Raw genomic sequence first — 15,761 nt, 5'->3', positions numbered from 1 at the left:
AATGATGCAGCCATGATTGTGACAACCACTATAACATCTTCAAAAGGTAATCTGGGCTGGCATGGAATAATAATTCTAACTTATCTTGAAATACATATTCTGTGAAATAAACAAGGAAATGTGTTTTCTTTTTTTTTTTTTTTTTGAGACGGAGTTTCGCTCTTGTTACCTAGGCTGGAGTGCAATGGCGCGATCTCGGCTCACCGCAACCTCCGCCTCCTGGGTTCAGGCAATTCTCCTGCCTCAGCCTCCTGAGTAGCTGGGATTACAGGCACGCGCCACCGTGCCCAGCTAATTTTTTGTATTTTTAGTAGAGACGGGGTTTCACCATGTTGACCAGGATGGTCTCGATCTCCTGACCTCGTGATCCACCCACCTCGGCCTCCCGGAAATGTGTTTTCTAAGAACTTTAAATTTTGTTTTGTAGCCTCATCCCTCAAATTGGAGAATAATAAAAATACCTGCCCTCCCCACCTAATTCATCAACATCTTCACCTGCATAAACAAATTAACATACGTGTACCTATAAGATGAGTATGCACAACAGAAATTTTGTTGCTGTTACTGCTAGAGAATTGCATTTACATTGGCTATCAATTTTTGACAACGGAGAGTTGCAAGTACGTTGAGTGGTAAGTTAAACTTGGCCACACATTATTTGAAGCTCCTTTCCTGTGAAGGGCTGGAGCCTGTTTCCACACTCCTGGAAGTTAGTCTGGGCTTGTGACGTTTGATGAAAGTGATGTGTGACTTCAGAGCTCAGGCTTCAAGGGACTTTGCAGCTTCCATTCTCATGCTCTTGGAACCCAGCTGCCATGTGTGGAAGCTGCGCTATCCTGCTGGAGTGGCCAGAGATGAGAAGTAAGTTGCTCTCATGGACAGCCCAGCTGTCAGACTCATGAGCAAAACTGTTTGGGACCAGCCAGCTACCAGCTGACTTGCCAACTGAGATCTGCCAACAGATTGCAAATGTAAAGTCGGCCTGACTGACACCATATGGAGAAGAGATGGGCTGTCCCAGCTGAGCCCAGCCCAAATTATTGACCCCCAAAATTGTGAGCAAAAAAATAATGGTCATTTTAAACAACTCCATTTTGAGGGTGGTTTGTTACATAGCAAAAGATCGCTGATAAACCTTGCCTATCTTTTAGGCATTTCTTTAATCATGTGGCAACTTTCAGAAAGTTGAGCAAATACTCATTCATTAATTTCTGGGAGGCCCAAAAGTTAGTGCAATACTTCAAAAGCAATACTTACTGCTTGGATCTATTTATGCTTTGAATAATGGATAGGCATCTGAAGGAGGGAAGGGAGGTGCTGAGGTCTGGAGAGGATTTAGGGATCTCTGGATAGAATTAGATAGTCCTGGCTCGGTGTGGTGGCTCATGCCTGTAATCCCAGCACCTTGAGAGGCCAAGATGGGAGGATCCCTTGAGGCCAGGAGTTTAAGACCAGCATGGGCAACATAGTGAAACCTTGTTTCTATAAAAATTAAAAGAAAAAATTCTGGGCATGGTGGCACATGCCTGTAGTTCCAGTGACTCAGGAGGCTGAGGTGGGAAGATTGCTTAAATCTAGGAGTTCAAAGCTGCAGTGAGCTATGATTGCACCACTGTATTCGAGTCTGAGTGAGAGTGAGATCCTGTCTTAAAAAAAAAAAGGAAGAAATAATAGTGCCCTTTAGTCCATTTGTATGACTATAACAAAATACCATCAGCTGAGTAGCTTATAAACAACAAAAATTTATCTCTTATAGTTCTGGAGGCTGGAATGTCCATGATCAAGACACCAGTGGATTCTGTATCTGGTGAGGGTTAACTTTATGGTTCAGAGATGGTGTCTTCTCACTGTGTCCTCACATGGCAGAAGGAGCAAGGGACCTCGCTGAGGCCTCTTACAAGGGTGCTAATCCCATTCATGAGGACTCTTCATGGCCTAACCACCTCCCAAACTTCCCATTTACTATCACCATCAATTCAGAAGTTAGGATTTCCATATATAAATTTTAGGGCTACTCAAACATTCAGACATCCTAGCAGGTAGGATGCTTTCAGCTACAAATAGCAAAATAAACAAGCCAAAGTTTTCAGGAAAAACTATGGACACTTACCTTGCTTCAGAAGTTGGGAAGTAAGTGAATACAGGGTTAGTATAGTAGTTCAAGTTCCCGGGTCCCAACCCCTTTTTGGCCTTCCCACCTATAATGAGTCAACAGTGTTTCTCCTATGGTCTCAAGATGGCAGTGGCAGCTCCAAGTTGTCTTAGAGTGACATTTGCCACCCCAGAGGACAAAGTGGTGGGAAAGAATGTTCTACTTCTGTGTGGCTCTATTTATTAGGGAAGAAAATTTTTCATAGGAGTTTCTTCGCAGACTTTTTCTTATGTTTCATTGACCAATGTGAGATTAATTTGCCATCCTACTGCAAAGGAGGCTGAGAAAGTAGCCATGTGCTGTTTCCAGTCTCTGTTGTGAGAGGTGGGCTCTGCCTTAAGGAAAAAAAGGGTAAAGATGGCTGTGAAGAAGCAACACACAGAGGCAGAGCTGGCCGTCGCCCTCTTCCAGAGGACAAGTGCAGAGAGGAATGAGTGCCTTAGGATCCTGAGGCTGTGCGGTCAAGCCAGGGGTCTATTTGGGCTGCATAATAAACATGATACACAGAACTCATAAATATGTCCCCAAATTATCCAAGATCTTAGATCTGTGAAAAGTGACTTAAAAAGGACAAATATTTTGGTGTTCCGACAAGACATCAAGATAGATGTTTCATAGCCATTTGCTTTTCATATGAAGTGCTTATACTGAAATTACTCTAACCATAACACAGAAACTATTGCTGTTATAATAAATAGACATTGGGCGTTTGAAGAAATGGCTGACTACATTAGCAAAATGGAAGGTGGTTGTGATGGTCTGAGTGGAAAATTCCCTGTAATCCATTGTGTCTTGGTGGCAGGGAGTCAGAGACAAAGGAGCTTTCCCTGTGGATGCTTTGGGAGGTTGGGTCAAAACCAAGATGGTGGCCCAAGTAAGCTCTAAACCTTAAACTGTTAGAGAGGAAGATAATTCTCTGCATCTTTCAAAATAATGCCTGCTTCAAGTTACCTGTTAGTGGAGTTGAGAGCAGATTTGGGGCCTGTGGGAGTCAGGTAGTTGTTGCATTCCTCATTTTTGTGAGACCCACTTTAGGCTACCAGGTTGGTAGTGGTCTCAGGCTGGCTTGAGACTTAACCTTCTCAAACCAATGTTTCTAATTTGGTTCAGACTATTTCTCTGTTCTTTTAAAAAGCAAGTTGGTAAAGTTTCACAAATCACCTATTAAATTTGAGTTGTTTTGTTTTTTACCTATGGCAATTTGTTGACTTTTTTCTCTCCTTCAACTTTTTTCTCGGGGGGAGTCAGGGGAGAGGACAGAGCCTTACTCTATAGCCTAAGCTGGAGTGCAGCAGTGCGATCTCAGCTCATTGCAACCTCTGCCTCCCAGGTTCAAGTGATTCTTGTGCCTCAGCCTCCTGAATAGCTGGGATTACAGGCGTTAATCTCTTGAATTTACTTGTCTCTTTGGACTCTTCTTGACTGCTTTGTATGTGACACTCAGTAACTGGAATCGTTCTGATGGTTTCCCCAGATAGCATGTGGCTAAGGATCCAAATGTCCAGTCCTGTGGGACATTAGGAGACCACTAAGGTCTGATTGGGAGCTGCAACCTTAATGAGTTTGACCACGCAGTGGCCAATTCAATAGTTTGCTTTAGAAAAATTCTTTCTTCTTAAAATTTAAAAGATATGGACTAGTAAGAAAGTTAAGTATAAATAATTTATAATTATTATCAGAGATAACTCTCCTTTCCATTTTGGTGAATATCTTAATCATTTTGGGGAAATAGTATATCTATATACTACTATACATGTATATGCATAAATATTGTATATGTATAATTTCCCCTCAAAAAGATATATATGTATGAAATGATATATATAGTAGTTACAAAATGAAATCACATTGAACATACTGTTCTATAATAAATTTTTATTTCATTTTGTAATTTAACAATAGCTCATGAACATTTCCATGAACATTTTTTCTCATGAATGTTTATTCTTTAACAAAATTTTTAAAATAATTATGCCATCATGTATTTAATTAATCTTTTATTTTTAGGCATTTACATTGTTTTCATTTTTTCTATCATAAGCAATGCTATGATATAAATAGCTATAGGGCTAAATATTTGAATAATCATATTTTAGAGTACATTCCTTACAGTAGAGTCAATTGTTTGCTAATAAACTGCCTCCTGGTACTGACCCAGAAGTGCTATGGGGTGGCATGTGTAGGGTGTGGTCAGGTGCCAGTGGTTTCAGGGGTATCTGTTATAGGGTTTGCAGTGAAGATGGTAGGCACAGGGAGACTGCATGGACTCTTCCAATGAGGTCAGTTTGAGAAACTCAGCACTTGATGAATAGGGGTCATGTATGTCTCTAAAGGAAATTTCACCAAATTAATTTCTGTTCAGTGACACAGACCCACTTGGCCTTGGCTTTGGACTGCAGTGACTGGCAGAACAAAGTCGTATGGGGCCAAGTATAAATTCCCCTCTCCACCCCCAGTAGTCTCAAATGTATGGTTTAAGGAGAGAGAAGAAATTGTTTGTGACAGGAGCAAGAGCTGGAAGGTTTACTGCTCTGAAGATGACTGGGTGATGTGGTTTGCCCTGTGTCCCCACCCAGATCTCATCTTGAATTAATTGTTCTCCCATAATTCCCATGTTGTGGGAGGGACCCCGTGGGAGATAACTGAATCATGGGGGCGGTTTCCCCCATACTGTTCTCATGGTAGTGAATAAGTCTCACGAGATCTGATGGTTTGATAAGGGCAAACACATTTTGCTTGGCTCTCATTCTCTTTTCTTGTCTGCCACCATGTGAGACTTGCCTTTCACCTTCCACCATGACTGTGAGGCCTCCCCAGCCATGTGGAACTGTGAGTCTAGTTAAACCTCTTTCTTTTGTAAATTGCCTAGTCTCGGGTATGTCTTTATCAGCAGTGTGAAAACAGACTAATCCACTGGGTCACATTTTTGCTTACAAGTCTAGCCTCTGTTTTGTGACTTCAGGATTATATTCTAGGATCCATGAATTTAAGAAGTCAGTAACTGATAATGTAAGATAGAAACTCAGCCAAAGTGGTGGTGAATTCTAATTATTGCTTTGTTGGAATGTTTATCTTCCCAACTTTAACCACTGTTTGCTTTTTTACGCCCATTTTCTCTGTCATGTGTTCTAATGTAATATATAATTTTGCTGGATAAACACTTGGGGCATTTGATAGAAATGGATAAAATTAATAATTAGCCTAGTTCTCTGACTACAAGTATGGGTGTGGGAGTTAATAGTAACTTTTAAATTTCTCTTTATACTTTTTCAAAGCATATGTATGTATTTAAAAAGTGCACTCCCTTCACCTCTCTTCCTCATTTTTTTTGAGCTCTCAGGAGTATTTAAGGTGATGGTGAAGTAATGACAGACTTGTAAACTCCCAAACCAATCTGGCCTGCTGTGGGTCCCACTTTGCTGTGTTCTGGCTGCGGGTCTTGGGTTAGTCATTTAATTCCTCTAAGCTTCAGCTTCTTTATCTTTAAGTATTTCATTAGTTTCTTTAATATGTGAAACTGACTCTGGTTAACTTAAGCAAGAAAAGGATTTACAGGAAAGATACTGGGAAGCTTATGAAATGGAAGAAAGAGCTGAACAGTGGAATCTTTTTAAGGGCTAGGTCAGGGATTCCACCCAGCGAGAGCAGACTACAAATGCCCCGGGTCCTGACCGGTCTCCAGGCCCCCCGAGGAGGAACCTCATTGGTTGGCATTGAGTCAACACATCCTCCTCTGGCCTCTCCTCTCCCTAAAGGGCTGTCCTGGGCAGTTTGATTGGCAATTCTACTAGAGTCACATAAAATACAGAAAGGACACTTCCTTAACACCAAGGAGGCTATTACCAGAGGAAGGCACATACGAAACCCAGAACACCACCTCACAGCTCTTAAAAAGATTCAGATACCGTACCTAAGGTACCTCAACAAACAACAGCTATGGTGGTCATTATTTCTATCAGAAGTTAAGCTTAAGATTACCCATTGGGTTAGTATGAGAGCAAGAAGAAAAATACAGTGTTTTTGTTTTTTTTTTACTTTTGAGGTGAGTGCATTCTCTTCACATGACATTTTACTAACAAGTAGATTGTCTGCGCCCCTTCTCAGGCAGACTGAATCAGAATCTCTTTGGAAGAGGGTCCCAGGACTCCCCCTCTTTAACAAGGAACTCAGGTGAACCTAGTGCACACTAGTTTTGAGACCCAGAGCCCTTACTGAGTAGGTGGGAGAATTTGACTACCTGCTTAGAAAGCGTTTTCGAAGGTGAGATTTTTCCCTACCACTGTAGCCACGGTGGGCCTGTGTTTTGCTTGAAGGAGTGAAACAACCTAATCAGACAGATTGGTCTATAAGCTGTGGCTCACAACGCTGGCTGCACATTAGAATCACCTGGGGAGCATTGACAACGTACTGGTGCCTGGGGCCCATCATGAAGAGCCCCAGTGTGACCGTTTCCCACCAGCAACCAAGTGTTTTCAATGTGCTCCCAGGATGGGAACTACGGAGAGACCCTTTTCAACCCAGTCTGGAAGCCCAGTGGCCTTGCCCTTCTGGGAAATGGCTAAGGATGTGGTGGTTTCAAAGCGTGTCACGTCAATGACCTCGTTTGATCCTAGGGCAGGTGGGGGCATGTAATAATCTCTGGCTCCTGATTTTACAGATGAAGGAACTGACTGCTCCGAAAGGTTCATTGACTGTAGAGTCTAGAAAAGGCAGGGTGAGAACTGAGGCCTGTTCTTCCAACCTGAGGCTTGTATTTCCATTCTCTTCCCTCTCAGACTGGGGAGCATCCAGATTTTCCAAACGTTCTTTCCGTTACAGGTTCAAGGACACCTAAACAGGACCCCCTACACCCTCTCAAGAGAGCTTATGTGAGAATTTTTACTCTTCAGGGCCTTGAAGCCACTTTCTGGGAGGTCTTCTAAGTCACTTCTGTCCCTCATGCTTTGATTTAGGCACCAGTGTCGTGAGCGTCATGACTTCCAGGAATTAGGAGAGTGAGGGTGGCAAGTGTAATAACATTGTCCCTGCCAGCAGCCTATGGGATGGCCTCATCTTCTGAAGGAACATTCCTGAAGGAGCTGTGAACTCTGCTGCAAACAGAGCCTGTCTTAGAGTTCTCTTCCTTCCACGCAACACCAGACAGAGCGCTAAGCGCAGTCAATACTCTATGATTAGACACAGTGTGAAATCTTCTCACCCTCTGACTTCTCCTGCATCTGCCTTCTGTGACCACTTTTTAAAGATTCGTTTTTTTGGGCCGGGCGCAGTGGCTCACACCTGTAATCTCAGCACTTTGGGAGGCGGGCGGATCATGAGGTCAGGAGATTGAGACCATCCTGGCCAACGTGGTGAAACCCCATCTCTACTAAAAACATACAAAAAACTAGCCAGGCATGGTGGCATGTGCCTGTAATCTCAGCTACTCAGGAGGCCGAGGCAGAAGAATCGCTTGAACCCAGGAGGCGGAGGTTGCAGCGAGCCAAGGTTGTGCCACTGCACTCCAGCCTGGGCAACAGAGACTCCGTCTCAAAAAAAAAAAAAAAAACCTAATACATAGTCACCAAAGGACATACAGAAGTACAGAAAATGAGAAATAGGAAAAAACCCACATGTGATTATACGTATTTGTTACAAACACTATGTATCTACTAAACTTGCCTTCTGTTATCTGTATAACAGTCAGCCCTTCACATGAGGAGCTTCAGAGCCTGAGTTCTTAATCCCCTTCCCCCTTCCCTTCCATGGCCACCAGGAAAGTGCACTGCCCCTGCTAAGACTTGAGGTACTTTCTTCCAGACCTCTTTCCTGTTTCCACCTGTGCAAACCTCTTGTTGCTCCCTGAAGGAGGGAGGCATTGGATATTTTTGGGTCTTTGCTCTGCTAGGCTTGGCATGAAGAATAGTTCCCTGTTCTGCCCATCAGCTCTGCTATCAAGGCACAGCCCAAAGATAACCTCTCTGTTATGGGCTGAATTATGTCTCCTCCAAAATTTACGTGTTAGAACTTAGTGGTCAATGTGCTAATATTGAGAGGTGGGGGCTTTAAGAGGTGATTAGGCCAGGCGGAGGCCTTTAAGAGGTAATTAGGCCAGGTGGGGTCTTTTAGAGGTGGTTAGGCCAGGTGGGGTCTTTAAGAGGTAATTAGGTCATGATGATTTCTCTCCTTGTGGTGGTGGGAGTTGGTTCCTTTTGTCCGTCCTTCTTCTGACACGTAAGGAAGCAGCATTCCTCTTCTCGTGACTACTTTTTAAAGCTCATGTTTTTGGGCCAGGTGTAGTGACTCATGCCTATAATCCCAGCACTTTGGGAGGCTGAGGCAGGTGGATCACAAGGTCAGGAGATGGAGACAATCCTGGCCAACACAGTGAAGCCCCATCTCTTTTAGAGGTAATTAGGCCAGGTGGGGTCTTTAAGAGGTAATTAGTTCATGATGAGTAATTTTAAGCATTCAAGCTGCCATCTTGGAAGCAGAGAGACTGGATCCTTACAAGACAACCTACGTTCCAGGGCCTTGATCTCGGACTTTCCAGCCTTCATAACTGTAAGTAAATAAATTACCATTCTTTGTAAATTTCTCTGTCTTAGGTATTTTGTCATAGCAGCATATCTGGACTAAGATGCGGCCTTTAAAGGGTTAAAATAATGCTGTTAGGTTGGGCCCTAATACAATCTAACTAGTGTCCTTTTAAGAAGAGGAAATTTGGATTAACAGAGATGTCAGGGATGCGCCTGCACAGATGATAGGCTATGTGAGGACACAGCGAGAAGGTGCCATCAGTAAACCAAGGAGAGCGGTCTCAGAAGAAACCAAACCTACTGACGCCTTTGAGAAAATAAATTTCTGTTGTTTAAGCCACCAAGTCTGTGGTATTGTTATGGCAGACTGGGCAAACTAATACACCTGAATCGTTCTAACACGCAGTCCTACTCTAGGCAGAGGTGATACCTTTTCCTTTGTGTACTCACCACATTCCCTTTAACAGTTTTCCCATTTGTTACCCCCTCTTTGCTATAAGTTCTTTGAGGGCCAGGCCTGGCTCATTTCTGCATTCCCAGCATCTAACACAGCGCTGAGTACATGCCATAGTTGGGAAAACATATTTGAACGAGTGAGGGAATGAAAGAATGAGGAATAGACTGCTTTAAGCTCTTGCTGGTATCCTGGGCTCCTACAAGGGGTCCAACAGCTGCTTGTGAGTAGATGGACCCATGTATGTGGCAGACTTCTAAGGAAACGTTCAGGGACTCTAGACATGGAGGGAGGTCAGGCACATGGGCAGGACACAGGGATGATGTCCAGCCCCTCACCCACTGCACCCCCTCCTGCTGACTCACATGCCTTGGAGCAGTCTTCTGCTTCACAGCCTGCCAGCCGAGGCCCTGGCTCCCAGCCCTCCCTTCCGCCTCCATTGGCCACTTAATCACATGCAGAAGATGTAAATTCCCTGAGGCCCTGTTGTGTGGTCCTCTCCTCAAAGGCTATCTCCCCACCCCAGTTTCTGGAAGTCCCTTTGGAGGGTCTGACAGACGGTCTTCCTTTCCCACCCCTCCAGCTGGACAGGCTCAGGGAACAGAAGGAGTTTTCTGGGAACAGACTGGGGAGGAGGAGCCAGGAACATTGACAAAGGCACAAGTTGGGGCTTTCTGTGCTCTGCGCTTGCTGTCCAGGCGGGGATCTGAGCTGCCCCTGAAGTGGTCCACGGGCAACAGTGGAAGCAAAGAGATTGCTCATGGTGTAGTGTTTGCCTGGCCTGCCCCGGGATTCAGCCCTGATGGTGGACAGCCTCTTTGAATAGGAACCCCTCTGGAGGAAACAGTTCTAAGTGAGAAGGAAGCCAGGGAAACAAGCCTGGCCTAGGATCAAAGCTATGGGCCTTAGAGGGTGGGCTCAGCTTGAAGACTGGCTACAATCTAACTACTGGGTCAATGCCATGAACGGGGCTGCAGGGACCAGGCCAGGCTTAGTGTGATGCAGGGAGAAGGCAGTATCCCCTACTTTCAGGATCTGGCCCCTGGGTACTCTGGGGGCTTTTGCAGTGCTGAGAGGTGTCAAAAAATATGCAGTGGCAGGTTGTGTTGGCTGGCAGAGTCGGACGTGCTCCAGGGAGGGCAGGAAGTTGCCCCGGAGCCGGGACCGTGTTCTCCAGCAGGTGCAGTGTTCGGAGCCCATTGACACTTGTGGGGCCCATAATAATGCCTTACTTTCTTTTAAAGTCAGGAAGGAAAACAACCTGAACTTCTAAGATACAATGTGTCATATTATATGATTCTATTTGTGTGAAATATACAAAATAGGCAAATGCAAAGAGACAGAGTAGCTTAGTGGTTGCCAGGTGCTGGGAGAAGAGGTCTGGAGACTGACTCCTAAGAGGATCAGGTGTCTTTCTGGAGAGATGAAGATTCTGGAATTAGTGGTGAAGGTTGCTCAACCTTGTGAATACACTGAAAACCCCGGAATTGTACACTTCAAAAGGGTCAATTTTATGTCATGTAGCTTTTCTCAATAAAGCGGTTATTTTATTTTTGAAAGATGAGAATTATGGACAAAGGAAAACAGAAGAAAATAAAGAGCAACACTACAATATGCAGTATTTAACTCAATGAACAAGAAATGTGTTCAAACAAAGATATTAGGTTAAGTTAGACAAAATTAAAATTGGGAAAAAGTTTTCATCTGGTGTACAAACTGTTGGTGGCTTTCTGGAATGCTGAGCTAAAGAGAATTTGAGGCTGCATGAGTATTTTTTAAACTTGAACAAGCTGTGTGATCAATTAGTGATGCCTGCCCTGGGCACAGGAGAGGAAGGAGGAGGGACTGGTGGCAAGTATTTGCCATCCTTTACTGGATAATCTCTGTGGTCCCTCCCTAAAATCAAGCTCTCTCATCTGAGTCACTCTGACATGGAGTGGGTGGGGAGATGTGGGCCACAGTGGGGTTGGAAGAGGAGGGAGAATGGAATAAGGCAGAGGCCTTCTTACATATGACAGATGAAACGGAGCATTCTCCTTGGAGAAGAGGCAGTGAGTGGAGCCAGCGATTTAGAACGACCCCTCCTGGCACAGACATTCATTAAAATATGTGCATCGCTAGCACACTTGTCTTTTTCCAGTGGGGCTTAGCAATTAAGATCCTCCGTCACTTCTCAGTGTGTAAAGAGGCTCGTTCTGGGCAGTAAAGAAAAATACATTTGTCATTGGAATGACAGCCACAACTGCCAAAGCTATTTTTACTGGTGGCAGTGGAGCTGGCCTTATCTCTTCTGGGAAAAATAATGAATATTAGAGGTTCTGTTTACAAATATGCACCTTTCACTGGTTTCTCTCATGGCTCAGCAATTTTTCAACAGGACGGCTCTCTGGGAAACACTGTACACGGCCAAAAGATGATAAAATGTGGTATCCAGAGAGATGCCTGGGGCTCTGTTTGTTTAACTGGGTAATTGGGCATAGACTTGGAAAGGTCAACCTCCCGCAGCCAAGTTGCCCCAGGTGTTGTTCTAGAAGGAGCCTCTCTGGCTAAGTAATCAGGTCTGAAAGTGCTTCTCCCTCTTTTCACCTGCTTCCCAGAGGGCCACCCTTTTACAAACCCCCTACCAACCTTTATTCAAGCAAATCTTGAGCTCACTTATCTGCACAAACCTTTCCAGGAAGAGCCCAAAGTGTGAGAATCATTTCCCCCATCACTTTGCTGTTTGGGGCTCAATCTGCTTTCTCTCCGTGACTCACTAACGTATTTAAACCATGGAACTGCTAATGAGATCAGAAAGTGATCAGTTGTCAGTTCCCAAGTGAAATTGATCAGTGATTGTCTCAGGCTAAGAAAAGAAAATGCTTCCCATGACAGCCTGCAGATTTCTCTGATCCTATTTGTGCTCCTCTTTATCATCTATGAAATTTGTTTTAGGGCCTATTGCCTCTACAAGATTATCTGTAGAGCCTCACAGCAGGTGTTGTCCACATGGCCACTTTAGAAAGCCCAGAGCGACTATTATCAGAATCCAAGCTCAGGTATGAAGGCACAACGTTCAGAGTTTGCTGCAGCTGTGATTCATTTAAGAACTAAATACTCCTGGCCGGGCACGGTGTCTCAGGCTTGTAATCCCAGCACTTTGGGAGGCTGAGGCAGGCAGATCACTTGAGGTCAGGAGTTTGAGACTAGCCTGGCCAACGTGGTGAAACCCCATCATCTCTAATAAAAATACAAAAATTAGCTGGGTGTGGTGGCATGTGCCTGCAGTCTCAGCTACTCAGGAGGCTGAGGCAGGAGAATCACTTGAACCTTTCTTTTCTTTTCTTTTTTTTTTTTTTGAGACAGAGTCTCTGTTGCCCAAGCTGAAGTACAGTGGTGTTATCTCGGCTCACTGCAAACTTAGCCTCAAAGGGTTCAAGTGATTCTCATGCCTCAGCCTCACCAGTAGCTGGGATTACAGGTATGTGCCATCATACCTGGTTAGTTTTTGTATTTTTACTAAAGATGGGGTTTCACCATGTTGGCCAGGCTGGCCTCAAACTCCTGGCCTCAAGTGATCCACCTGCCTGGGCTTCCCAAAGTGCTGGAATTACAGATGTGAGCCACTGGGCCCAGCCAAAAGTAACCACTTTAAAGCATAGAATTTAGTGGCATTTAGTACCTTCACAATGTTGCCCAGCCATCATCTCTCACTGTAGTTTGAAAACGTTTTCCTCACTTCCAAAAATGATCTTGTCCCCATGAAATAGTCACTCCCTGTTCCTTTCACCTTCATAAGGTTTTCAAGGTTCATCCACATTTCAGAACTTCATTCCTTTTCGAGCTAAGCAATATTCCATGGTAAGGACCTATCACATTTTGTTTCTCCATTCGTCTGGCGATGGACATTGGGCTGTTTCCACTTTTTGGCTAGTATAAGGAATGCTGCTATGAACATTTGTGTAGAAATAGCTATCTGGTAATTTTTCATTTTTCTTGGATATATACCTCGAGGTGAAATTTCTGAGTCCTGTGGTGACTCTAAGTTTAACTTTTTGAGAGGGTGTCACTGTTTTCCAAAGGGGCTGCACCATTTTCCATTCTCACCAGCAGTATATGAGGGTTCGACGTCCACATCCTCTTAACACTTGTTATTGTCTGTCTTTTTATTGTAGCCATCTTAGTGGGTGTGAAGTGGCAATCATTTTAAGAATGAATAAGCTGAAGGCAGAGAGGAGCTGTGACCTGTTCTGCATCATGTGTTAGAGGTTCTGGACAGCTAATCTCTAACTTCCAATCTGATGCGTGTTCTCATCAGAACAGGCATCTTTTCTCTTCAACATTAAGAGAGGAGCAAAGGCAGAGCAGTAAGTGAGGCTGGAATGAAGCCAGGCTTCCCTCACTGGCTGTTATGATAGAACTCGAGGACTCACCATGAATGGAGGGTGGCAGCCATGGGCCTCAGGGGAGGGGGTTCCCACCCAGGGGCGGTCTGGCTGGGCTTTCCCCAGGCCTTTGCAGGCCTCACTTTCTGAAATTTTCTTTGGTGGCAGAGGGCTTCAGCAATGGCATAAACTGGCTTCACCTACATATGATTGAGAACCTATACAAAGCTAGTCATAGTTTTACACGTTGAAGGTAAGACAGAAGGTAAATAAGATGGAGCTCAAATTCAATGTACCGACGTCCTGTCTCAATATGATTCTATCAAGTGTTGACGACAGAGGTAGAAGTAGGGCACGAAGGGAGCACAGATAAGGGGCTCCAACCCAATCTGCAGAAGGCGAGCAGGAGCTGAAGGTTGAAGGCCTTAGAGGGATGGTGGGATGCTTGCCAGGCCTGCTCTGCAGACAGAGGTGGGTGAAGTATACAAGCTACTTTTCTGGGAAGGGAGGGAATGGTTTGAAAGTCAAGTAATATGCTAGTCCAGCGGCGCAAGCCTGCAGCGCCTTGGTGGGTCTCGACAGAGCTTTGCACAGCTGAAAAAGCATTCCTAGTGGTTGGCCTATAAGCAACCCAGCACATAGAATGCAACCTGAGGATTTTTGGACAAGTGCTAAGAGGTGGCGTGAGAAAGGTGACCATGGACTAGCTGAGAAAATAACCCTCACAGCCACCAATCAAGTTCTGTGCTTGAATGTGTACCTTATGGAAAGTATGAGGTATCAGGCTGGCTTTGTTGATGACACCTCCCCATGTGCAGCTTTGACTATTGTTTTTCAGTTATGAAGGAAATATATCCCAAACAGCCCTACAAATAAAGCCTACTTTGATTCACCTTTTCCACCGTAGTTTGCATAATGCACTTTTTTTTTTTTTTTTTTTTTTTAAAAACATCATCAGTGTGGTTTCTGCCCAGGTGGGCCTCAGTGAAAGTGTGAAATAGCTGAGGTTTCTTCCTCGGATCACATAAAGCTATTGTAACTTTCCCTCCTCCTGATACACTGTGGAGAGTGATGTTTACAGGTGTAATGTGCCCTAGGTGCTGTTGCTAAGTTGAATACATTTTTTATTTTAAGCCTTGGTTTTAAACCCTTTACTCTTACAAGTCATGTTTCCAGTGCTTTGTGCTGTTAGAGATATCTGTCAAATTCATGTTGAGGGTCTTTTTTATGAAAATCTAAGATATCTGGTGACTAGTGACTGTGGCACGTAAGCATGAATGTTGTTTGAAGCAAATTTCAGCTGATATTCAAAGTTAGCATTTCTAGTGTAAGAATTCTGGCAGGCTCTAGAATCTATACCTAAGAACGTGTAGGAACAGTAATTTTTGAGTCATAAGAGGGTAAGAGAGTAGGGACCTGTCTAAAGCTTTTAAAATAAATTGGTTAGATTATATATAACTGATTGATGAAGAAATATTTAACATGTTTAGTCACATTTTTAGTAAGTGATGAGATGGCAGTTGTTCATATCACAGAATATTACCTTTTTTAAAAATTAGGATTGCTAGGTGGATGCCCAAGTCTCTCAAGTAGTGCTCCCTATTTGGCACCAGGGACTTGTTTCATGGAAGAAAATTTTTCCACAGACCCCGGGAAGTGGGGTGGTTTCAGGATGATTCAAGCACATTACATTTATTATGTTTCCTTTCTTTTCCTTTCCTTTCCTTTTCCTTTCTTTCTTTTCTTTTTCTTTCTTTCTCTTTCTCTTTTTCTTTCTCTCTTTTCTCTCTTCTCTCTTCTCCTGTCTCTTTCTCTTTTTCTCTCTTGTTTTCTCCTCTCTTTCTCTTTTTCTCTCTTTTCTTTCTCTCTTTCTCTCTTTCTCTCTCTTTCTCTCTCTCTTTTTCTCTCTCTCTTTCTCTCTCTCTCTCTTTCTCTCTCTCTTTCTCTCTCTCTTTCTCTCTCTCTTTCTCTCTCTCTTTCTCTCTCTCTTTTTCTCTCTCTCCTTCTTTCCTCTTCTTTCCACAGGGTCCACTCTGTCACCCAGGCTGGAGTATAGCAGTGCAATCTCTGCTCACTGCAACCTCTGCTTCTCGGTTCAAACAATTCTCCCACCTCATCCTCCCACATAGCTGGGACCACAGGCATGCACCACCATACCCGGCTAATTTTTGTACTTTTCGTAGAGATGAGGTTTCACCCTGTTGGCCAGGCTGGTCTGAAACTCCTGACTTCAAGTGATCCACCCGCCTTGGCCTCCCAAAGTGCTGGGATTACAG

Source organism: Aotus nancymaae, unplaced genomic scaffold, assembly GCF_030222135.1.
Source record: "Aotus nancymaae isolate 86718 unplaced genomic scaffold, 86718_ANA_hifiasm-v0.15.2.pri h1tg000029l, whole genome shotgun sequence".
NCBI lineage: Eukaryota > Metazoa > Chordata > Mammalia > Primates > Aotidae > Aotus > Aotus nancymaae.
This window is presented reverse-complemented; position numbering follows the sequence as displayed.